This window comes from Calidris pugnax, unplaced genomic scaffold, assembly GCF_001431845.1.
Source record: "Calidris pugnax isolate Ruff unplaced genomic scaffold, ASM143184v1 scaffold153, whole genome shotgun sequence".
NCBI classification, from domain to species: domain Eukaryota; kingdom Metazoa; phylum Chordata; class Aves; order Charadriiformes; family Scolopacidae; genus Calidris; species Calidris pugnax.
In genome coordinates, this window is record NW_015090999.1 from 2706359 (window position 1) to 2731994 (window position 25636).

The following is a 25636-nucleotide window of genomic DNA, read 5'->3' on the forward strand; positions in this document are numbered from 1 at the left end:
CAGTCAAGATGGTGTGACAGCCTAAAAAAATAAGAGTTCAGTCATGCCTTAGAATTTAATTGGCTGTTTCCAGTTCCCTGATGTTTACTGTGCAAGTAGTCAACTAGATTTTCTAAAACAGCTCAGGCAATAAGCACATGGCTGATCAGTAATGCTGGCCACAGGCTTACAAATGGCGAAAAAAGCAAGTGACAAAACACCACTGTCCCCTCTGAGACCCTGCCTACACAAGTAGCATCTTCAAGTCTTGTTTAAAGAATAGTAGAATTATGAGATTACATTGAGGCATTACCTTCAGAAGGAGGTAAAGGCAGAAGTTCAATCAGCAGAGTTGGATCACTCTGCCTTTGCCTCTGGTTTAATTTAGCTTGCTTTGGAGCCCTAATATTTCACTTCTCCAGACTGGTACCCAGTAAGAGTACACTGGGATTCTCCTCTCACAAAGTGTTGGGATGTTGTTTCTTATGCTCTTTGGTCAGTAAAATGAACTGAGTTCCTGAATGTTGTATTGAATCTGAAAATCTGAAATCTGAAAATGAGAGAGGCTGGTAGCCACATCAGTATGATACTGCGAAATTTTTAATTGTAAGAACTTTAAAGTAAGAAGGAAAATCAAAGCACTGTCTTGTTTGAAAGCAGATGGTGTCTATTGGCTATTTTGTGCAAACAATTGTGATAGACTTCTCCATAAATAATTTTAAATGAAATTATAGTTAAAAATTACAGCACCTTTTTTTTTACATTTTTTGAGGGAGGGAGAAAAAAGGTCTTAGAGTCAGTAAATGTTAATTTTCCACTGTTAGCTTTCCTTCAGCTCCTCAAACATCCGTGTCCTAGCTCCAGTGGAAACCAGAACCTATTATACCTACCGAATTCATATGTTAGTTTTCAAAACTTTGACTATGATGACAAATTTCAGAAGTCATGCAAGCGACTCATCCAGCACTGCTCTGTCATGGGTTAATTACAGTGCTTTGTAGCTGTTAACCAGGCCTTGTCATGACCTAAAGGGTTATGTGGTCTGTAGGTATGTAGAGATCGAGACTATAGGTCCGTAGGATTCCATAATACACATGGAGGCTTTATCCTCTAATTTTCTCTACTTTGTTGCCACAAAAATTACTAACAATTATATCTATGATTAATAAAATGAATGTATATAAGAAGCTATTACAAAATATTATCAGCAATCAATAGTTGCTTTGATCAACAGTGATTAACAGCAACCAATTATAGCAGCAATCAATAATAACAGCAATAAAGTATATCTAATATTACAGGTTACAAATTTACACAACTTATCACTCGTGAACCAAACATATCAATAATGTAACAGCAGATATACTTATGATAGATTATTTACGTATATTTATGTATATATGGTAACAAGTGCATTAAAGAGATTTCAGAAGGGGGCCAAACAGTAGCAGAAGTACAACCATCCCAGAAGTGGGAAGACAAACCAAACAGACCCCAGAAGTGGGTCCAGAGGGGGACCAGTAAAAGAACAGACAGAGTCTCACTTCAAAGACAATCTGCACCATAGCTTAGAGTCATCTAGGCATCCCCAGAGCGAGTCCAAGATCTTGTAGAAGTTCATGCAGACTTGTTTAGGAAAGGGAAAAGTATACACAGCACAGGAAGAGAAGGTCCATTTTGGATAAAAAATGATTTTTACATTATAGGGACATAAGAAGGCGTGGGACATTGCCACTTCAAGCTTCCAATAGCTGGTGTTAATTTCTGGTTTTGACCTGGTACATCCAATAGATGCTGTTTTCTACACTCTTAGATCAATTTTTATTTTTCCAGATTGTTTTCCTTTTCTTGCAGTTAAAACAGCCAATGGCAGTTTCCATTTCTTACTTTCTCAGGATGTTTTCTCCTTTTTTCAGACTATTTTTCAATTTTTCAGTCGATAAGTTGCAGTTACAGTTCCTTGTCTCCTTTTTCAAGGTACTCAGCTGTACTTCAGAAATACCAGCTGCACTTCTCAAGGATGCTTCTGGTTCAGAGGTCTAGTTCCCAGGCTTACAGTTCCCAGGCTGGCAGGCATTTTCCCTGTTAGCATTTCAGCAGACATTTTCTTCTGTTCAGTAATTTTCCCCTTATAACCAGATTGCCATTATGGCTAATCACATCTGGCCTATATACCTGTTTATGTAGTCACACCAAGGTATCTACAGAGGCATTTAAATTAGTGAGTCAAAATAGTCCAGCTGTGTAGCCATTCCAGGCATGCTCCAGGGATTCAGATGAGTGTCAGAACCACAAATCTTTGGATTAATCTTTGACACTTTATCAAATTGCAGTCAGCATTCCTAAAGCACATTAAAACAGAGACATGAGTAATTTCAGCATGAACTAAATGTGCCTTGTGAGCAAATGCTAAATCTCATATTAGAAAGCATATGTTAGACAGGAAAATGAGAAACAATACTGAAATAGCATCTGTTTAATTAAAAATAATATTTTGTTATCTGACACATCCCAAAGTCTAATTAAAGCATCAGTGTTCTACAAACTATTGTAAATTAATCTGAAATGACAAGAGGGGGAAAAAAAGTTACAAGTATTACCATAGGACCCTGTAATTCAGTACTTGACAGCCTTAAATTCTGAAAAAATACTTGAAAGAAGTAGAACTGCATTCCGGAACAGGTATAAGAACTTATTACAGTCAGCAAAAGAAAGCACTTTTAACAAAATATCTTATTGAAAAAATATGCTCAATATATTTTTCATCCACCTTATAAGCCTGCAATAATAGCTTGAATATGGAGCATTACATACATAAATGAATGTAATTCAGGTCTGCCTTTCAGATAGACCTGAATATCCAGTTTAGGAAAGATGTTCATCTGTACAGACATGTGTGGGCTCTCACACAGATCTTAGAAACAGGTCCTGGAGGTGAAAATACATGACAAGTGGGAAGCTAGGATTCTTGAAAAATTCAAGGTGTCTGCAATATCCACTTTGATGGATCACTGTAAGAAACACTAAAACATACAGTCTTGCCAAATCACAGCAAGGCTGCAAAATAATGTTCTAAACCCTAGTATTATTTTCAGTTATTACTTCCTAGAACACCTTGATATTAAACAGGAAAAAAAAATATTTTTTAAAAGCTGTGTATAGTGGAAGAGAGCTTAGCCGTCTGAAGAAATGCACAGAAGATGACGGGGGCTGGGGAGTGGGGGAGAGGATGAACAGTGACATAAAAAAATATAAGTAGTCTTGTAGAGCTAGGAAAAAGTTTCAGTAAAAGGCTCCTGCTTGTTGCTTGATAAAATCCTGGTAGTATTTTGAGGCCTTGTAAAGTTGACTCATCAGCAGGACCAGGAGGGTTATAGTGGGTATTTTGATAAACAGTATTTCTGATTCTTTTTATCTCCAGGATGGTGTCATGTCTTGGCAGTACTCATTATCACTTCAAAAAGTACCTACTCTCTTGGTCTAGTATAACACCTCTGAGGGTCTCACTGTGGGAGAAAGGGGTCTGAGAAATGCAGCTGGACACTCAAAATCATGAATGTAGTGCTTTGTTCCTAGGGTTGCCCCTCATTCCCTCTCAACTGCACAGTGTCATTTCCTCCCCTTTGTTTCTCCCTCTTCCTTCACACTGTGGAAATTACACACACATGTGTAAAGCAGTCTTTAAAAGCTTAGCTAAATGTTGTTAATTCATCAGATAACAGGCACTCTAAAGTGCAAATATTAACAATGAAAGCAGATAATTCAGTACTGACTGTTCAGTTCAAGTGATGTTGCTTCTGGAAGAGTGCAGTAACTCTAGGAAAAATAACGTAATGACCAAACACTTCATCCTGCTGAGAAAGCTTGGCTTAGTTTTTTGATACGTGGCTGTAATGCGCAGCAGCAGAGGAAAAACACTGATAAATATAAAGATGTAGGTAGATTAAGAGGTACAGAATTATTTAAAATCAGTAGTCTGGTCAGAGCAGCTAAAATTAACATTTTTTCTGATGTCAAGTGGCCCTGCTCCTGGGGGTGGTTTGGTAAGTGTTGCACCATTAACACCTCACATATAGGTGAACAATCATAATAGTATACTTACTTTACTAATAGTAAATCTGTAATAACTTGTTTTATACATACATATATATATACACACACCTTAGCAGCGGTCATTTTATAGTAACTTGCTTTATATACATACATATATATACACACACTTGCTTTACTAACCTTAATATGTCATAAAGAAGCTCACAGAAACACAACTTCCAAGTCCTTGTGTATTATAGAATCCTGCAAACCCCACAGTCATGACCTTTACACATCCACAGGTCAGGTAACCCTCATGGGTCATGACCATGACAGATACAATCCTCTCGCCCTGTAGCATGATCCACAAATTTGCTGAGAGTGCACTCCATTCTACTATCTGGGATATTAAGAAAAATGTTGAACAGCTTTGGCCCCAGTATCAGTCCCTAAGGATGGTTAATAACTGGCCATAAGTAGGATTCTATACCACTAATCATAATGCTATGAGCTCAGCAGTTCAGCCAATTCCACAGTCAGTTAGTAGTCCCTCTACCCAAGCCATACTTCTTCAGTTTGCCTCCAGGGATAATGCAAGGATGGATGTTCATGTCAAAAGCCTGGCTAAAGTCAATGCAGACAATATCCACTTTTCTTTCATTCTCCACTGAACCACTTGTTTCATCGTAGATGGTAATCAGGTTGGTCTGGCACAATTTACCTCTCCCAAGCACCTTTTTGTTCTTGAAGTGTCTGGACATAGTTTCCAGAAAAATTTGTTAATTTCAGTTAAACTGATCAACGTGTAGTTTTCCAAATCCTCCTTCTTCCACTTTTTGAAAATGACCATGATGTCTCCCTTTCTCATTGTCAAACATCTTCCCAGATCACCAGTAACTGCAATGATTGACACGAATAAAGTTCATCCACAGTTATTGGGTGTGAAACTGGTATTAATTAAGAGAAATTTCATGGTCTAATTATACAGTAGGTCAGAGTATCTTATCAAAAGTGCCCTGCTGATTCTATTATGTGTAAACCCATAGTATTCTTACTCGGGAAGATATGAGGACTTACAATAGTGACCTGAGGGTGATCAGGTCCAATAATCTGTTTCATTTACATCTGTTATTAAAAATAGAGGGCATCTCTGTGAAATTTCTGTTAATTCTTAATCTCTGACTGGTGGAGCAAGAGAATGTCTACACAAAGGGAGGCTGCACTCTTAGGTTTACTGGAATGATATTGAAGCAGTGGAAGATACTCAATACTTCAAATTATTCAGAGAAACCCAGAAATTTGTATAACTCATGTTTATATGGTATGTATAAAATTTTCTCTAAGCCTTAAATGAAATGGATAATAGGACAGCATTTCATTAGAAGTTTTAGTTTCATAATAAATTAACTGAAGTGCTGTCTTATTTATCAAAGTAGCATACAAAAACTCCTAGAAGCTGAAGACAAGGCATTAGGAATAAGAGTAATAGGTTATGCTCTCAAGGTGGTAAAAGGAACACCAAATAATGTGATACTACTAAACTCAATTTATGAAGTGGACCAAGCAAGAGACAGGCTGTGTCAAGGAAAGTTTTACTAACACATACACATTCACAGTTATAGTTAGCTGAGACCTGTCCCAGTCACCACAGCAGTGAGTTGAAACAGCCCAGCACAAGAAGACACAACACTGACTCCCATCAGTGTCTGTGTAAAGCTCTGGGCAGGGCCCAGCTCCAACACCTCGAGCCCCCTGCTTTTATGCAGGTTGGGCAGGATCTTGACAGAGTTCCCCAGGTCTTTATGACTGGGTGGGTTTTCAACACAGACTGTTGACCAAATAGGCTGTTATCTTGCTATACCTCACCAGCAAGTGCAGATGTTGTTCTCCTGTCACCTGTTGATCCATCACCCATGCCAAGGCTCATCACTTAGGTTTTGCCTGCATTGTCTTGTTTGGCCATAGCCCACTGCACCTGTTTGGGTTGTAGTTGGTTCTTGGCAAAGATGGCCATCATAAGCATGTACCAGGTGCCCTAAGAATCTCACCCTGTTTTCAAGATCTGATGCTTAGCATTCTCATATTTTCTTTGAATAGACAAACTCCTGAATATTTGTTGTTAGGAGAATTTTATTTTTTCTGTGTGGGAAATTACTTATGCATCTGCACTGTGGAAATGAAGTATGTTACCAAATCCTTCTCTTTGCTATGTTCGTTACCTTGCTAGTAAAGTATCTAACTGTCTAGGGGCAGTATTTGCCATTACCACTCTGCTAAAATTATTAATGGGAACTTTTAGGTTGCTGGTGACCAAAGATATTTTCAGAATAACTTATCTCTGGGTGATTTCAGTAGAAAAAAAAAAACAAAACTCCATACTTCTCCACATAACCTTCTATAAGTACCTAAAGATTTTTTTCTATTAAGTTCTGTTATAAAATCATTTTTATTTTATTACAATAGCCTCCCAATTTTCATGGCATATTTTACTCAGTACAAAATCTCATTCTAAATTCTTGGAGCTGAAGAAGAGCATATAAGCAGAAAATATGCTTTCTGCAATAAATTGTTGCAGTATTGTAAGTTTCAAGATTTTTGAATATTCAGAAAATGGGAATTTTTAAACTGCAGCTTTTAATACCAAAGTAGATAGCATCATTAATATTATATCCGTTAAGTTTTCAGGTGATCAAAGTCACTGCTAATCACTTAGAAAAACTGTAAGGAATACATGGAGTATAAAAGTAGCTTGGCATTTCAAAATCTCTTTTATCTCCCCTGTAACATTTCTTCTTTCATTCAGAGGATGCATTAGCCACAAAATACTTACTTAGACTCCCAAATTTTATTTACAGCTGGAAGGGTCCCACATTATGACCAAAGGAAGAGGTTTCCAAAAGATCTTAATAGGGTGAGTAATGAACACTGAAAAATGTGCTTCTGGAATACTGGTTACATTTTTATTACATTCCTGTCAATTTAAGAAAGTACAAATGACTGCCCTGCATCTAGATTGACTGACAACCTATTTTGAAGAGCAACCGGCAGTACAAAACAAGTGAAGAAAATGAAAATGGGGCACATAATATTTTCCTAAAATATAATCTCCCTAATTCTCCCAACTTCCTGTAGTCATAGACTTTTTTTTTTTTCCTTTTGAGCTGGTTATTGTAAATTTGTGTTCAATAATGATTTATGCATTTTTCTTGTAATTAGTGCAATCACACACAACTACCTAGACTTTCAGTTTCTGTGTTTTATTTACTGTCCAGGGAAAGATATTCACTTGAAGACAGGCATCTTTGTGCATTGGAAATGAAGTGGGCATCTACAGAGTCTTTAGAAACGTGTATTTGTCTTTCTCTTACTGCCACTAAATAGAGCATTTGACATGCACATAGATGTCACCCTGCCCTTTTTTTCTTGGACTATATGGTATGAATTAAAAAAATTGAAAGAAGGAACAAAACAATGAAAGTAGGGGAGGGAGGGAGAGAGAATATTGCAGGCAGAGTGATTAACTTCACTCGTAAGAGACAAGCAGTGGAATATTTATTGATATAAAACAGTGATTTAAAAAAATTTGGTAATCAACACAACAATGTTTTACAAGATTCAGTGGCAAGGTACACTTGGTTATTTACTGCATAGAGGACAGGGTCAGACAGAACTGCCAGGGAGACCCTCCCATTGAGTCACAAGGTTCAGAAAGGACCCCCTTACTTTCTAAACTTCTCAGAAGTTTAGTTCTAGGTGCAGCTGGATCCAATCCTAGTCCCAGATTTGGCCAATGGTTTATGTCTAAAGGATTGTATATGCACAGTCAATCCTCTATATTAAATTATTACATGTAATAATTTACATGTATAAATTATGGACACCATTCATGATTCTGCCTTGTATTATCACAGATAAAGGTGAACTAGAATTTTTTCTCTTCAGTCCTGCCAGAAAGGTCTTAAAGTGAAGGATCTGGTGGGTCAACAACTGTTTGTGCAGCTGATGTCAGCAACAAGCTGTAGTTTCTGTCATCAGGGGACCCTTTTGAGGATCAAGGAATGCTTGGAAGAGATCCACCTGACTAAGAGGAGTAAAAGCATGTTTGCCAGAAAGCTGGCCAACCTGATGAGGAGAACTTGAAACTGAGAATGACAGGGAAGAAAGAGGATGACAAACAATGAAATGAGGAAGTGGTACACCAACATGGAAAACAAAGGGGTATTGTAACCAGTAAGACAGGGGTCACCCGAAGTGTGTGCATTATAGTTGGGGGATTAACCTCAAGACCTGCTACAGAGGTAAAATTCTGGAGCATCATTTGCCAAAGCAATGCCTTGACAGAACCAGACAGCAAGGATTCAGTTAAAATTCCAAGAAAAAACCCCAAGAATGATATAATGAAAATCACCTAATATGATTGGTTTAGGAAAATATTTTCAAAGGGGAAAATAGTAAAGAAACTTAGTCTTACTTATTTACAATTCTATAACCTTTAGCATGTCTCTAGATACGTAATTCTATATTCATCCAGACTTATTCCTTGGTAGTATTTCTGAAATCCTAAAGCTGAAAGTTATCAAGGTTATCAAATCAATATACAAAGCTTGTGATGTGTATGAAGAAGTTTCTCTTTTCATAATTCCAGGTATATTTGCATGTATTCTTTACTTTAGGTGCCATTTACTTTTCAATATCCAAAATAGTAATTTGGTACATGAGCAAATATTCACACAAGTTTAATCCTAAAGCTATTTGATTAAACTAGAAGTTGCTGCTTTTGTAGATGTTAGTGCATGCTTGTGTATATTGTCTATCTATGTACACATTCATAATACATACAGATATAATGTATGCATGCATTGTGTTTTTTATACACACGCATACATAAACACAGGTACACATATACCCAGACAATAAATATAAAACAAAGGCAAAGAAAAAATTACATATAGCTTCTTCCTATAAAATAACACTTTGTCTATCACAATGTTAGAAAGGTCAAAATTTAGTTTTCTCTAGAGTATCTATTTTATTGCCATTACAAATTTACCATGACCTCAATGAAAAAGCATAATAGTTAACTGGTGAATTAAAAATTCTTGTAGGTCTTGAAATCATCCTGAGTGTTGAGTAAGAAATCTCTAAAATAGGTCCATTTCTGAAGATACCTTGCATGGTAGAAGAAATTGTACCATTCTGACACCTAATTCTACAATCCTAACTTCTTTCTATGACACATTATTTGTTAGATGATTGGAAAATGACCTCTCTCTTGTAAAATAAGGTCCCATTAGATCTCTTAAATTTTCTTCTGACATTTTTTTGACATCAATGAAAATATGTTATGTACTTTAATCATATATTTCATGGTGTTTTCTAAATTCAATAAAAGAAATGAAGGCATTATTTTCACTTTCAATAAAAGATAGAGTATTGTTTACTGGACAAAGAAGAAACAAAGAATATCTTAGTCTTGAGCTGTAAACAATTGTTAAATTGAGAACACCTGTAAGCTACATTCAAATGGATAGAAGCACCTATTGTATAGTGAAAAATGCAAAGAAATATACACACAACAATGCTGAAAAGAAGGGATTTGTTAAATTCCTTTACATTTTGAGAACTGAGGATGAAGGGGTTTTAAAATGTCTATTTACATTTCTATAGATATAACATAAGAAAAAGCAAAAGAATCTCACAAAAATACATGTTGCACAACATGTCTACAAACATCCAGATGTGATGGAGAACATTGAATAATTGTGGGTCATTTTAAATACTTTCAATAAAAATCTGTAGGTCAACAGCACTTTTTTAAGAAGTGGAGCACCTCAGCTTCTGATTTCAGAGCTTTTTGTATCATTGTGCATTTTATGTGGATTTACTTATTTGTGTCTTGAAAGGCTTTTCGATATTTTCCTAAACAAGTGAAATATTTAAAAGAATAAAGTCTTTGTAAAAATACCTATGATTTTTTTACAGTTTTAGAATGATTTTTTCCATAATAATCTGTATCTACAATCTAAAATATATTTGCAGAGTTTGATGATCAAAGTTCTGAACAATTTAGATAAAAAGGCCTATTCATTTATCTGACAATCTAGTATGTTTCCCTACATTAGGTACTGTTTTTCATAAAAAAGAGCTCATTTTCTGTAGAATCCTTTTGGATTCTTCTTTGATGAATAGACACAGATAATTCCTGATGTTATTTAACCACTGTGCAATTTTTCTGGAAATACCGTTACATCTTTTCTTCTTTCTTCACATTTCATTATGTATATATTGCCAATAAATATAGAGGAAGATTAAATATGCAATTACTGATAGACTGTCTCTGTTTGTCTTCTTTATAGCTCCTGCATATTTCTAATTTATGAGAATGCCAAAAAACGAATATTAATACTTTCTATTCCTATGTGATACCTTTTGATTGATTGTTTCCTTATTCCTCTTATCCAAACATGTTAAAAGTTTATAATTTCTGAACACCACAGTGACTTTTTTCAACTGAGTAACAATAAATATGACTTCTGGAAAAAAAAGAAAAAACCTTTTCATAATGGAAGGATGTGAGGCAGGTGAGGTTTGAATATCAGAAAAAGAAATACAGAAATCTTAAAGAAAAAACAAAACAAAACCCAAATAGTTTAGGCAAATTAACTTCTGCAAGAGCACTAGCACACTATACAAACTGAACTGAGCATAACAAATAGATCTAGTAATTTAACTTCAGTCTCTGTTTAAACATTTTGATGAGTTAGCTGTGCTGTATAATAATATGAAAAATGAAGTTAATAGCCTACATGATATTGTCAATAATGATATACTCCAGATCTGGAGATAATAGTAAAAATCCCTTTAACTGGATTTTTCTCTTTTGGGAAATGAAACAAGCAAGGATTTGTGGATTCTGTCAATATGTATTCTGCCATTTTTCCTAAAGGCAGTTTTAATACAATTACTATAACAAAGGTGTTTTTTTGCTTATGTAATATATAATAGCAAAACAAAACAGAAAAATACATTTTGAACATGTTTGGAAGTTTGCAAAACAGATCATAGAAAGGATTTTAGGAAGAATTTTTCTCTTTTTCTTGACAGCTTTTTCTTGATACTCCAACTGATGAGGTCAGGTTAAGTCTTTGATCATGAAAGGTATTCTTACTTTTCAGGGAAAGCTGAGTATGCTTTATCCATAAACTTATGAGAAGTGTAAGTCTGGGATGAAACAAACAGTTTTTCATTTAAAATTAATCTTATGTCTAGTACTTAGGTATTGTTTTGTAGAATTTTCCTATGCTGTAGGTGCACAAGCTCTCTGTGGACAGGTTATGAGGACAAAATTTAGGAGGATTATGATAGAAAGAAAGTTCACAGAGTGTCCTGTTTCTGAATGGTCTGGTGAAGTTACGACTAATAGTGCAGGATTTGAGGCTTGATTAAACCACAGAGAGTATTTATCTGTACAGCTATAAAATTGTCTTCTTGATTATATAAATTCTGTTTTTTATAGAATGAATGACATATAATTAAACCCCTGAAGAGGCCAAAGTCTGCTCTCCTGAAGTCCAGGATAGTGAGCTTGCTGTGCACTCTTCTCACTGCCCTGAGGATCATGAATTCTACCGTCTCATGGTCACTGCACCCAAGGCTGCCCTTGAGCTTCACATTCCCCACCAGCTCTTCCTTGTTGGTGAGAACAAGGTCCAGCATAATACTTTTCCTTGTTGGCTGCTCTGTCACTTGGAGAAAGAAGTTGTCATTGACACGTTCTAGGAACCTCAAGGACTCCTTATGCACTTCTGTGTTGTCCCTCCAACAGATATCAGGGTGGATGAAGTCCCCTGTGAGGACCAGGGCTTGTGAGTGTGTGGCTACTCCTATCTGTCTATACAGGATGTCATCCGCTTGGTCTTCATTGTTTGGTAGCCTGTAGCAGACCTCCACTGTAATGTCACCTGTCACTGCCCTCCCTCTAATCCTGACCTATAAGCTTTCAGTAGGCTTCTCATCCATTCCCAGACAGAACTCCATGTGCCCCAGCTGGTCATTGACGTAGTGGGCAACACTTTCTCCACATCTACCCTGCCTGTCATTCTTAAAGGGCTTGAATTCTTCCATTCCAACACTCCAGTCATAGGACCCACCTCACCATGTTTCTGTCTCTTTTTTGTCTGTTACCACGTGCAAAAAAGATATATTTGGACAGACATACTTCATACTTTTGCTTAAATATTTTTGTCTTCAGTTATTCACTTAAGAAAACAGTTATTCAGTTACTCAGATATTTCATAAAGCTTCATAAACCATGTTTTTAACTACATTCCTGCAATAAATATGTGTTCTTGATGTGTTTTACTGTGAAGTACTGAAATGCGTGCATGATCATGTTGACCAGGAAATCAGTTGATTACCAAATATTTGAAAACAATTTTGATCTGTTCATTACATTGAGATGTTAAGTTACAGCTTTGTTAATGTCTTTGTTAAAAATGAAATCTTCAAAACATTTCAGCTGTTCCAAAAGTGAAACACCTAAGAATAAGTATATGATTATACACTAATCATTTAACAAGCTGTATGGTATGACTGTAATTTGCTACTCAGAATTTAACAAATTGCATCCTCAAATCAAACATCTGTTACTGTAAGTGACAGTGATTACCAAAAAGGGATATTAGGCATCTTAGCCCATAAAAACATCAGAGAATCTTGATATACTGTGATGGAGAAAGTATGAGGTTTTCTAATTTTATTTTTAACACCTGGAGAAAATTCTTATGTTTCTGAATCTTAATAATATTTCTCTAAGTTTCTTATGATAAGATTTTGTTCTCAGTTGGTTAGGTCATGAGTGTTTTTAGAAATTAACTATGATCCTATGTGGATGATGGCATTAATATATACTTTTTAATTATTATTATCATTTTCTACCAAATTATTTAGCCTTTTCTTGACACTAATGTTGAATGGAATGGGTTTTCTTCCTTTTTCCTCTTTATTCCAATATCCCCGTTTTACAACTACTTTAGTTTCCACATTTTTGCGTTAAAAACATTTTTTTTTCCTTTTCCTACAAAAGTCTGCTTGAATCTTGTGACATTATAGCTTTTGAAATCCTTTTCATATTATAGAAACAATGTATACGCTATTCTTGTAAAAATATGTCAAGGACAAATGGTGACAAAATCAAGCAGTTGAGATTGATTAACATCTTTGTAGTTGATTGAAGCTCCAGAGCCAAGCTGTGCTCTGCTCTAGGTCAGGCTTCTTCACCAGAAAAACTTGTATTCTCATTCCAGTTTTGAGTCTAAGAGTGAAGAAATATGTAACTTATTGTGCATGGGTTTATAATTCATTAGATAGGACTTCTTTTCTTTAGTTGCTAGTATAAGAAGGTAGGCTTCATATTCATTTCACCATGAGGTGTCTCAGGACTAAACAAAGCTTGCTTTGGCCAAGGTGTAATTTGCCTTGCTGTAACAACTATCTGTCTCTGAAGTAACCATTTCCTGCCCTGCTTCATCTTCAGTTCTGTTAGTACCACACAGAATAAAGGTCTGACCAAGCGAAAAGGTCACAGTGTAGCAAGCAGCAGCCTTGATGTCAGCTGAGGCTGGGGGATGCTATTGGGCAACTTTCAAACTTACCAGGATACCAATGACAAGGAAGGAGGCTGAAGTAAGAAAATGTATAAAAGTAGTCCCAATCAGTCTTGAATAATGAGGATGAAGTGGCCCTCATCTCCGACATCAAACTCTTCCTAGTGTAGACTTGGGACATTGATAACATACAGAACCTACTGCCTTTCTGCTTGAGAAAGCTGACACTATCAGCCTTATGACCCAGAGGACACTGGAAGGGTAACAGTAAGACTGAGGTAAAGGGGTAGATATTAGTACATTTTCTTGTGTATGAGTTTTATCCATATTATTAATATGACTTTTCTGTATTAATTAGGAGTAAAGTGCTAGTGTAACAGGAGCAATAATAAAGTATATTTTTCTTAGATTGCTAATATTTTATTTAGGGTAGCAACAAATCCTTGATTTCATAAAAATGGTGTTCTCCATTTTACCCATAGCAATATTTTGAATATAACAGGGACAATTGTCCTGAATCAAAATATAGGCAAAACAAGTCGACTCTACAGGCAAACTTTCTATGAAGTTATTTTCTAGTACCATTTTATAGCTTCTGTGAAAGATGGAATTGCTTATGAACTCTGCTTATGGGTGAATAATCACATTACTGTCCTGAGTGACAACATGAATTTTCCTTAAATCCTGGCTTCTGGCCGATATGAGACAGGGAAAGATAAGTATCAGAACAGTAGGACTATGTAGTTCTGTAGAATTATTTTCATCGTATTTCATAAACAAGAAATCACTGTACCTCTGTTATAATATGAGTCAACTCTGATCAAAACCCCTACCATATATGTGAGAAGTTACCTCAGATAAATCATGAGCACTGTGACATTTATGGAAGGTGTCTTTTTCAATTTGAGAGTTCAGTTTGCAGTATTAACTTTATGCTTTATGAACTGTCTGGCGATGTAGTCCAAGTATTCCCCAAGAGACAATCAGGCCAGTAATGAATATGTTAATTTGCTGATTTTTTATGAATATTTTATTAATATCAGATAAGACTAAAAGAGATCCTATATTACCTTAAATGTGGTGTCTGGACATTTGATTAGTTACGGCTTAGTCCATATTTTTTCAGGGATGAAAGTTCTAAATTCTGAGGTCAGCTCAGAACCTGGTATAGCTTGTCAAAGAAGAGCAGCCATGACAACTTTCATTCAAATAGGTGGTCAAAGGAGAAGTTCAGTGCCTCTTATCTTTTCCAAAAAATGTTGTGTGAGTTGAAGTGCTCATCTGTGATGTGCTGAAGATAGGCTTGGTACTGTCTTCTGCATAAGAGGATTCAGAAACAAAACTCCTATGTTTCAGGAGAGTGTAAAAACTATCAAAGTGCAAGTAAACTGGAGAAATACTTGCCTTTGAACGGACATGACACTCACAAGGAAAAGTGTGAGAAAACTAGAGGAATACTGAATTCATAATTTACAGTGCAGGATTAGAAGGAGGCAGCCTTTTCTAGTGCTTTCTTCTTAAAGAGCCCTTCATTTTTCAATCCACTATTTGGTGATCTAAAATTAATTAGGTGTCCAAGACTTCAGCACTCCTCGCATACAGCTTCCTCAGGATGAATTCTTTATTCCTTTCCTCTATTTTACTTCAACTATTTAATAACCCAGCTGTTAAGGCTCTCTCAGTACAATCTGGATTTCCTCACAGTGAAACAGAATTTAAATTCAAGTCTCCTATTTCCTTGGTATGTGTCATCAGCATTAAATTATACTTCAAGGAGTGCATGACACTATGTTTCTTTGTCTAGGCATGTTCTTAAGATAGTAAATTCTGTTCAGTTAGCCACTTGAATTTAAGAGAAGGCAAAAGCTTAGGATCATGAGTGAATGAAAGCATCTACACTGAATTTCAGCTCAGTGCAATGGTTTCACTTCAGAACACGGGAGAGGATGAGTGATTTCTTTTGCTCTGCTGGTCTCTCTTTCCTTTATCTATGTGCCCTAGACATCTGTCTTTATCACAATCCATGAGCTTTGTCACTTATTTTTCTTCCTATTTTGTCCCCTGCCACAAGCAGAAATGCATTTTTCCAATCCTTTCCCATCAATTTCCCTACTTTCCAACAAAATCCTGAAAGAACTGGAATCATTGCACTTTCTATTTTGTCAATTTTATCAGGAAACAATCAGTCCTAACAGGAACAGAACTTACATTATTAGAATAGTTATCTGTCTACTTCTTTAAAGCAAAAAGCCAGCAAAACAAAAACCAGCTTGGAGTGCAAATCCAAAGAAATAAATGACTTTCAGTATTGTGATGTCAGGTTTTTAAATTATATTTTGAAAGAGTAATAATTTATGAAGGAGATGATCACCAATATTAAGAAGACTTGTTCTGTTTTAGCATCTATTACAACAAACAGCATAATAGGGATATTTCCTTAGATAGAATTTCACATTCTCCCAGGCCTCTTTCTTCTGCTCTGAAAAGAGACAAGCCAGCTGGAGCTATTGAATTTCTGGGGGGAAGAAAGAAGAAAAAAAAAAAAAAAAAAAAGAAAAGAATACTTTTTTTTTTTTTTTTTTTTTTTTTTTTTTTTATTTTTGGGGGGAAAAAAAAAAAAAAAAAAAAAAAAAAAAAAAGGAAAGCATTACAAGGGACATTCAGCAGCATTATTTTGTTACAAGTATATGGTATGCAGGACCAGTTTTGTTCACATGCTGTGCAACCATTACAGAGGGTTGTTAGCAGGGTAAGCTAGAGAGGTAGCTGTAGCACTTTTGGAGATAGCAGCTCCTCTGAGTATAAGCTATGACTGCTAAATTACTTTTCTGTGCTTAGACTGAACAGGTCTCAGAGCAAATTTATAGGTGTTATTCTTATAGTGGCTAGGTGACAAATTATCAGAACTGAAAACTGGAGCTTTCTCTTAGGAAAATAAATCAGTGTGTTAACAAATCACAGATACCCTCTTAAGAAAATTAGTTGCGCTATCAAAGAGAAATTGCATTGATTTCAGGAGACTCTGAAGCTCTTTCTGTGGTTCCCATATGACAATATTTTGTTTAAGCCTTGTAATTGTAGTCACAAAAAGATGAAACAAAGGAAATTAAGAATTCTAGTATATTAATAGAAAAAAGTCTTAAAGTTGATTCATACAATTTCAGGTTTTAGTTTTTTTTTTTTTAATTACTTGAGTGTGTGGTTTGTTGTGGTTTTGGTTTGTTGTTCTTGCTGTTTGAATGTTTTCAAAGGGTTTTTTTTTGTTTAAGGGTTTTTTTAACATCAGCAAGGGTCTCAGATACTCAAATAAAGGTGTAAAAGTTGGTGCATATATATGAACCAGGTTTCTAAATTTTAATCATGATCAATGGAAATCTTCATGTTGTGTCATACATGCCTGCATTAAGATATCTGAGATATCTGAGACATCTTTATACCTAAATTGGACCAAGTCCAGCCTTTAGGAAACTGCATTAAGGCCGTTTTAACAAAGGATGGGATTTCACTGCTAAACATAGAGCTCTAGATAAACCTTAGGCTGTACAATACCTCTCGGTGAATCTGGCAGGTATAACAATGGACTTTCTAAAGACTTGTATTTTTATAGGAAAAACGAAAAAGTTGACAATCCCCCCAACAACCAGCCTCTCCACCTCCAAAACTCCAATATCTGACATCCAAACAGGATACTCCACAACACCTAAAGTGGCATTAGACACCTACAGTTAGCAGCAGAATCCTGCCCATTGGCCTTTATAATCAGCAAAATTTTCTTTACTACATATATAAAAAAGACTGGGGTCATCTCATCAGATTTTAAGCACTGAAAAAATAGGTAGCCTCTTTAACCTAATATACTTGTCAATAGAAATAGGCACTGCAGAGGACAATCGACCCCATACAACAATAAATGACACAGGCAGCATGAATCACTCACTGGACTAATTTAGTGCTATTCTGAAAAAAGCCTAGTAATATAATCTAAAAATAGACCAATCTGTCCTTCTGACTTCTAACATTCATTGAGAATGTCCTGTCACCATGCCTCACCTTTTTCAAAATCAGTGGGTAACTTCAGTGTCTAAAGAAAAACACTGCATTAGAAGACCTTGAATTCTTATAACCTCAACTAACACACACACTCACTACTGCTTCCTGAAGACTAGTCCTTCTTTATCTAGAAAATGTTCCTAATGTAAAGAATGAGCATTTTCTGGTTGGTTGGGACATGTATCAAAAATAGAAGAATAAGGAAACAGAAGCTATTAGGAGATTGAATTCCATTTGCAAATGTTGCAAATACCTTTGGCCAGAAGGAAGAAATAACTTTAAAATATCAAAACATTTAATTCTGGCAACTTAACAAAGAAACATTACATTTTGGAACTGCCAAGATGCTTTGTTTCCACATCCTTCTCAATGAAATATTCCTCTCAGTTTGTTTTAAAGCAATTAAAAGAAAAAAAAAAGATTCCAAAAGTACACAAAATATTTAATTTCCTCTACTCCCTAGTTTCACCTAAAAAACCACCCTTTTTGTCATTCTACATAAAAATATTTCTTTCAGGTTACAGGGTCTTGAACTTTAAAAAAAATATATTTTTTTTTTGTGTGATCCAAGCTCCAGTAGTCACAACTGGATATCAAAAAAGGAAAGGATAGGATAAAAATAGTATAAAATATGAAGGGATTTACTGAAATCTGGTCTCAAAATGAAAACATTAACAGAGACATTATATATACTTTATATATATATACAGATATTATATACATATATATACTTTCTGTCTATTCAGGAATTTCCATTGCAATGAGTGTGACCTCAGGATTCCAGATCTTACCAACTCCTTAATTGGTTAGGTCTATTTTCAACCATTCTACACAGTTCCCTTAAGAAAACCTGGTTGCTAAAAGCCCATGCAGACAAGTGAGTAACAGGTTTGTCTCCTTGCATTCCACATAATCCTTCATCCCCATCCCAGCAGCCCTTGCACTCTTGAAAACTGCAACAAGCCCTCTGGCAATGAATTGGAGACTGAAACACAGAACTGTGTTTTCACACTTTATCAACACAGCTACAGTATAGCCCTCATAATATTTCTGAACCTTTGTTTTTGAATAAAATAATGTTCCCATCTGCAGCATCTCACATGGAACCTGGAGGAAAAGGAGGGTCAGTATTATGCTTCTTAGACATACCCCTCAAGCAGTAGGGACGCAAGTTGTTCTGTGCCTTTTGGGCAGGAGAAACAGGGAGGCCTATGACAACAAACAGCAGCTCTGACTCAGTTCTCATTACATTGGTGCATAAAACGTCTGAAAATGACCCCAGGAAAATTCCCAAGGTGTCTGTTGAAGTCAAAATGAGCTTACAAGTATGCGATATACATCACCAGAGACCTTTAAGAAAATTTTGCAGTTATAATCTAACAGATGCAAAAGAAATAAGAGGAAAGAATCTATTTTATGCAAAATTTAGTGAAAGTCCCCTCAGGACTACTTCCATGAAGTATTATAGAGTTGTGACAGAGTACCGTAGTCCTTGAGACCTCTTACTGCTGCTCACTGGAAGTAGGGTTGATTAATCACCTCTATGACAGCACTTGTTTATTTGATCTGAAATTGTAGGCACCAGAAAAATCCCTCACTATACAGTGGGTTTGTGGTGTAATTTCTGTGGGACACTTCAAATTTTAACATGCCTGAAAACTGAGCAAGTTCAAGAGTTGTACACCTTGTTCCCCGTCAAACAAATCAGCAAGGATTATTTATGCACATTTGTATTGTGTTTATATGGCCAGGTCTTGGCAGCAGGGGTTGCAGGGGTGGCTTCTGTGAGGTGAGGCTGGAGCTGACCCATGTCAGACACAGATGGTGCTGGCTGGTTCCAACGAACACATCACAGGGCAGGGCTGAGCCCTGCAGCCAAGATGGTGACATCTCAGGGAAATTGTATTCAGTTAGAGCAAAGTACTGCCCAGGGGTGAGGGCTAAAAAAAAATATGAGAGAAGCAGCCCTGCAGGTGAGAAAAGAAGGTGGGGGAGGAGGTGGTCTGGGTGCTAGAGCAAAGGTTCCCCTGCAGCTCCTGGAGAAGGCCACAGTGGAGCAGGTATTTCCCTGCAACCTCCGGAGAAGACCACGCTGGAGCAGATATCCACACAGCAGTCCATGGAGAACCTGATCCTGCAGCAGGGAGATATTTCCTGAAGGAACCGCTGCCTTGGACTTCTGAAAGGCAGATTTTGGCCTACTTAGGAACATGGTTGAGTGTGTCCCCGGGGAGAAGTCCTGAAGGGCAGAGGTGCCCAGGAAGGCTGGTCATACTACAAGGAGGAACTCTCAAAAGCGCAGGAGAAGGCCATCCCCAGGTCCCATAAAATGAGCAGAAGGGGAAGAAGACCGATCTGGCTAAATAGAGGGCTTTGGCTGGACCTCAGGGAGAAAAGGAAAGTCTACAATCTCTGGAAAAAGGGGTTGGTTAGTCATGTATAATATGAAGGTGTAGCAAAGATATGCAGGGGAAAAATTAGAAGGGTGAAAGCCCAAGCAGAACTTAATTGGCCACCACAGTTAAAGATAACAAGAAGATTTTTGTTCAGTATATCAATTAAAAAAGGCAGACTAGGGAAAATATAGGCCCACTGATGAATGAGGTGGGTGCCTTGGTGGTGGAAGGCACAGAGAAGGCAGAGCTGCTGAATGCCTTCTTTGCTTTGGTCTTCACTGCCAAGGCCACCCCTCATGAATCCCAGACCCTGGAGACAAGGGGGATGGTCTGGAGAGAGGAAGACTTTCCCTCTGTTGGGGAGGACTGGGCTAGAGACCACTTCGCCAAACTTGACATCCATTAGTCTATGGGGCCTGATGGGATGCACCCATGAGTGCTGAGAGAACTGGCAGATGTTATTGTTGAGCCACTCTCCATCATTTATGAGAGGTCTTGGAAAATAGGAGAAGTGCCTGAGGACTGGAGGAAGACAAATATCACTCCAGTTTACAAAAAGGGCAAGAAGAGGACCCAGGGAACTACAGGCCAATTAGTCTCACCTCTGCCCCTGGGAAAATAATGGAGCGACTTGTTCTGGATGTCATCTTCAAACATATTGAAGACAAAAAAGTTATTGGAAGTGGTCAACACAGATTTACCAAGGGTGGATTGAGTCCTGGCTGTGAGACAGAACTCAGAGGGTTGTCATTAATGGAGCAGGGTCAAGTTGGAGGCCCGTAACCAGCGGTGTTCCCCAGGGGTCAATACTCAGCCCAGTCCTGTTCAACATATTCATCAATGACCTGGACGAGGGGACAGAGTGTATCCTCAGCAAGTTTGCTGATGATACCAAACTGGGAGGACTGGCTGACTCTCCAGAGGGCTGTGCCGCCATCTAGCATGACCTGGACAGGCTGGAGAGCTGGGCAGAGAAGAGCGTAATGAGGTTCAACAAGGGCAAATGTAAGGTCCTGTACCTGGAGAGGAAGAACCCCAGGCACCAATATAGGTTAGGGGTGGATCTTCTGGAAAGTACTACTGAGGAAAAGGATCTGGGAGTCCTGGTAGATAGCAAGATCTCCATGAGCCAGCAACGTGCCCTTGTCACCAAGAAGGCCAATGGAATCCTGGGCTGCATAAGAAGTGTGGCCAGCAGGTCAAGGGAGGTCATTCTCCCCCTCTACTCTGCACTGGTGAGGCCACAACTGGAATACTGCATCCAGTTCTGGGATCCCCAGTTCAAGAGAGACAGGGAACTACTGGAGAGCGTCCAACGTAGGGCTACAAAGATGATTAAGGGATTGGAGCACCTCCCTTATGAGAAAAGGCTCAAAAAGCTGGGGCTCTTTAGTCTTGAGAAGAGAAGAATGAGGGGAGACCTCATCTATGTTTACAAGTTCCTAAAGGGTGGGTTGAAGGATGATGGAGCCGGACTCTTTTCAGTGGTTTCCAGCGATAGGACAAGGGGCAACGGGCTCAAGCTGGAACATAGGAAGTTCCACTCAAAAATGAGGAAGAACTTCTTTATGGTGAGGGTGACAGAGCACTGGAACAGGCTGCCCAGGGAGGTTGTGGAGTCCCCTTCTCTGGAGATTTTCAAGATCCGCCTTGATGCAGTCCTGAGTAATGTGCTCTAGGCAATCTTGCTTACCAGGGGAGTTGGACTAGATCATCTCTAGAGATCCCTTCCAACTGTTCGAATCTGTGAATCTGTGAAATTGTGTCTCCTGGAGAACGCACACTGGAGCAGGCTTATCCTGAAGGATGGTAGTTCATGGAAGTACCCAAGCTGGAGCAGGGAAAAAGTCTGAGCAAGATGGACTGACCATTAAAGTTCTACAGACTTGATTTATGTAATGTAATGAAATGTAACAGGAAGAGAAACAAACAAAGAATCAAACAAATAAATTTCTTCTTAGCCTGCAAGGACTAGACTACGATTGAGGTGGATGGTTCAAAACTGATTGTGAGTGTTTCATACTCACTTTGCTTTGGATATCACCTCACACTGTAAAACTCTTGACTACTATTGACATCAAACACCCTGGAAGGCCATAGCTGTGGGTTACACAGGTTTGTACAATTAAATTTTGACACATAACAACCAAGATTTCCACAACTTCTTTATTTCATTCTTTCTTTGTGTTGTTATATTTTTTGTCCTCATAACTGCTTTTTTTTCTTACCAATGAAACTTGAGGGATTATATCTAGGATTTCATTTTGTGACACAGTTTTCTGTAATAGTTACTTCATAACAGAAGGTATTTGAAAATAATGAAAAAATACTATTGGTGTCTTCATAACTCTCATAGCAGACAGTCAAAGAAAGCTTGAAACTTCCATTGCTCTGTAGCACATTTTTAAAACTACCTGCTATGAATAATACCTACTGAATTTTTACTTTTTTTTTATTCTCTTCCTTTTTTAATTTTTCTCTGGTTCAAGAGGTAATCACAGCATATAAAGCATGACACAATACCAAATTCCTTTGTTAATTTCATCTTCAGCTTTCTGAAGAACTGTGATACATGTAACCTTCAATTTAGTTGAGCAAAGTGTCTCTGCTACCTTTTTTCTGTTAGCAAAATTATCAAAGGATTTGCCTGTTAGAGATGGTTTTGTTCATATTCTTGTTCTATAATTCTATGATTCTATATTCTTCCATTCTGGCAAGAGAAAACATAAAAAAAGAAGAAAAAACAAAACCAAGAAAACTCCCCAAACCTGTTTTAACTTTTTTTTTATGTCCCACCACAGTATGTTTAAAGAAGTTCTAATAGGAATTTTGACTTGATGTTTGCTCTCCTTGAAAGCAGTTGTAAAATTGCCATCTTCTTAACCAAAAGATTAGTTTTATTGAAAATATATCCTAAATGTGTATAGTTCATTCATCTTATTTTCTAAAAAAAAACTCCAAACAAAACACAAAAAGGCCCCAAAAAACAAAACAACCCTCCAAAACCCCCAAACAACCAAACCACTATTATTTCTTCATCCAGGTCTAAACTATAGTTCTCAACAAAATAATATCTTCTGAAATAATAGCTGTAGAAGATTTGTAATGTCTGAATTTATGCTGTGGTTAGATCTCGTATATTTGTGTACTTGTATTTGGAGATAACTAGAGATGTTTTATAGACAATCTTTTTGACTCTGAAATTATAAGGCAATTACACATATATAATGGATTAGGAAATTGAATTTAAATTTAGGCTATGTTTATTCTGAGGTATATGTCTAATTCTCCTTCTCAAATAAAAATCACATAATGTCTATGCAGAGAAAAATATTTTTAGGAATACATCAAATATTATCAAAGGAGCTAAAGACACAAAATGTGCATTAAAAATATTTTGTAGTGAGAAAAGCAACCATTTTGCACATTTTGAAGATTTTTTTTTAATAGTATCATAAGAAAAAGAATGAAATTTAAAAGATAAAAAAAACCCATAAGGTCTGAAATGTTAACCATGACATTTTCTTCGTAAGTCTAGACAATGCATTTAATTAAAGAGACATGTTTCTGCCATTCTCTATCATGTGCATACATGCACACATGTATACATGTGCCCAACACAAGCAGCAGTGATCTAGAGCTCAATTTAATTGCTTCTGCATAAACATTTACTAGCATTTATGGTGTTCTAAGCCATTGCTGGATATACAGCTTTTACTCAAGAAGGTAAAGTCTTATGCATGTCCTTTGCCTGATCTTCCAGCCCTCTTCACTGACCCTCGGTCATCTCAAATAGCAATAGGTTATCTGCAGGCAAGCTGAACACAGCCTTTATTTTACACAGACTATTCATTTTACTCTAAAGTAGGCATGCAACAGTGAGCAGTGAAGTTCCCTAGATTCAACTTACAATACAGATCTGATGTCCTTTGATTAAAACAGGATCCTAAACTGGAATCTAACCTGTGACAGAGGTTAGATAACTCCATCACTGACACCTAGCTTTAAACACCTGAATATGAACCTTAGTCCTAACAGGTCTATCGTTGAGAGAAATGGTTGTCAGGTTTTTTAAAATAAATCATATAGTCACTCCCCACCTCAAAAAAACCCACAGTCTAACCATATTTACTAAACATTTAACAATTAATGAATGAACATTTATTGGGAAATAGAATAAGTTTTAATAGAGGGAATAGGGTGTAAAAGAGACATGGAGTCGTTAAAGGAAAAAAACAAAACAAAATGACCTATTTTTGAGATGATAATGAATCTACTGACTTAGTTGCTAATGAGAAAGATGGGATAGATATATGCTGCTGGAAAAAGTTAGCAAGGAGTTATCAAGAAGAGAGTGAATAATATTCACAACAGTTCCAAAACCTTAGCTAAAAAGAAATGGACCAGAGCCTGACAGATATTCTTTCCATCTTTTTTTTTTTTTTTTTTTAAACCTTAGATATGCCCTTCTTAGCAGCTGGTCAGAAGACATGATTAAGTACATCTGTGCTTTCATAGACTGAAAGCCTGTGTCGATTTAGACACAAAGAAACTTTAGATACAATGAAACAGCAATCTTATTAGAGCAAGTGCCAGATTCTTCACCTGGGACAGGGTAATCCTAGTTATACATACAAATTGGGGGATGAAAGGCTGGAAAGCAGCTCTGTGGAAAGAGATCTGTGGGTTTGGGATGATGGCAAATTGGATGGCAAAGTGCCCTGGCAGCCAAAAGGGCCAACCATGTCCTGGAGTGCATCAAGCACAGCACAGCTAGACAGTCTGGAGAGGTCATACACTGCACTGGTTCTGCCACACCTCGAGTACTGTGTGCAGTTTTGTATACATGTGGACATCAGACTATTAAAGTGTGTCCAGAGGAGGGCAACCTAGATGGTGAAAGGTCTCAAGGCAAGACCTGGGAGGAGTGGTTGAGGTCACTTGGTTTATTCAGCTTGGAGAAGAGAAGGCTGATGGGGGACCTCATTGCAGTCTACAACTTTCTCATGGCGGGCAGTGGAGAGGGAACTGCTGATCTCCTCTCTCTGGTGACTAGTGACAGGACACGAGGAAATGGAATGAAGCTGTGTCAGGGGAAGTTCAGTCTGGATACTAGGAAAAGGATCTTCCTTGAGAGGGTGGCCGGTCACTGGAAGAGGATTTCCAGGGAAGCGGTCACAGTGGCAAGCATGTCAGAGTTCAAGGAGCTCTTAGTCATATGGTTTAGTTTTAGGTAGTCCTGTGAGGAGCAGGGTGTTGCACTCAATGTTTTCTTATTCCACTTCCAACTTGAGATATTCTATGACTCTATGAAATTTAATGCCTGTGTCTACACACAAACAACTTTGTTATTTTTGGTTGCCTTGCTTAGGTATCCCAGCATGCATGAAATGTGAAGCCCAGTTCTGAGAGTTTACTCTATTCCCACTTTATATGTGGGAATATAAATATATTATATATACAATTTCCTTATTCAGTTCCTGAGAAAAAGTCCTTTGCCATTAAATATCACAAAATGTCTATAAATACCAAATGCACCAGCAACTGTGAAAGGTAAAATTGACAATAAAATAT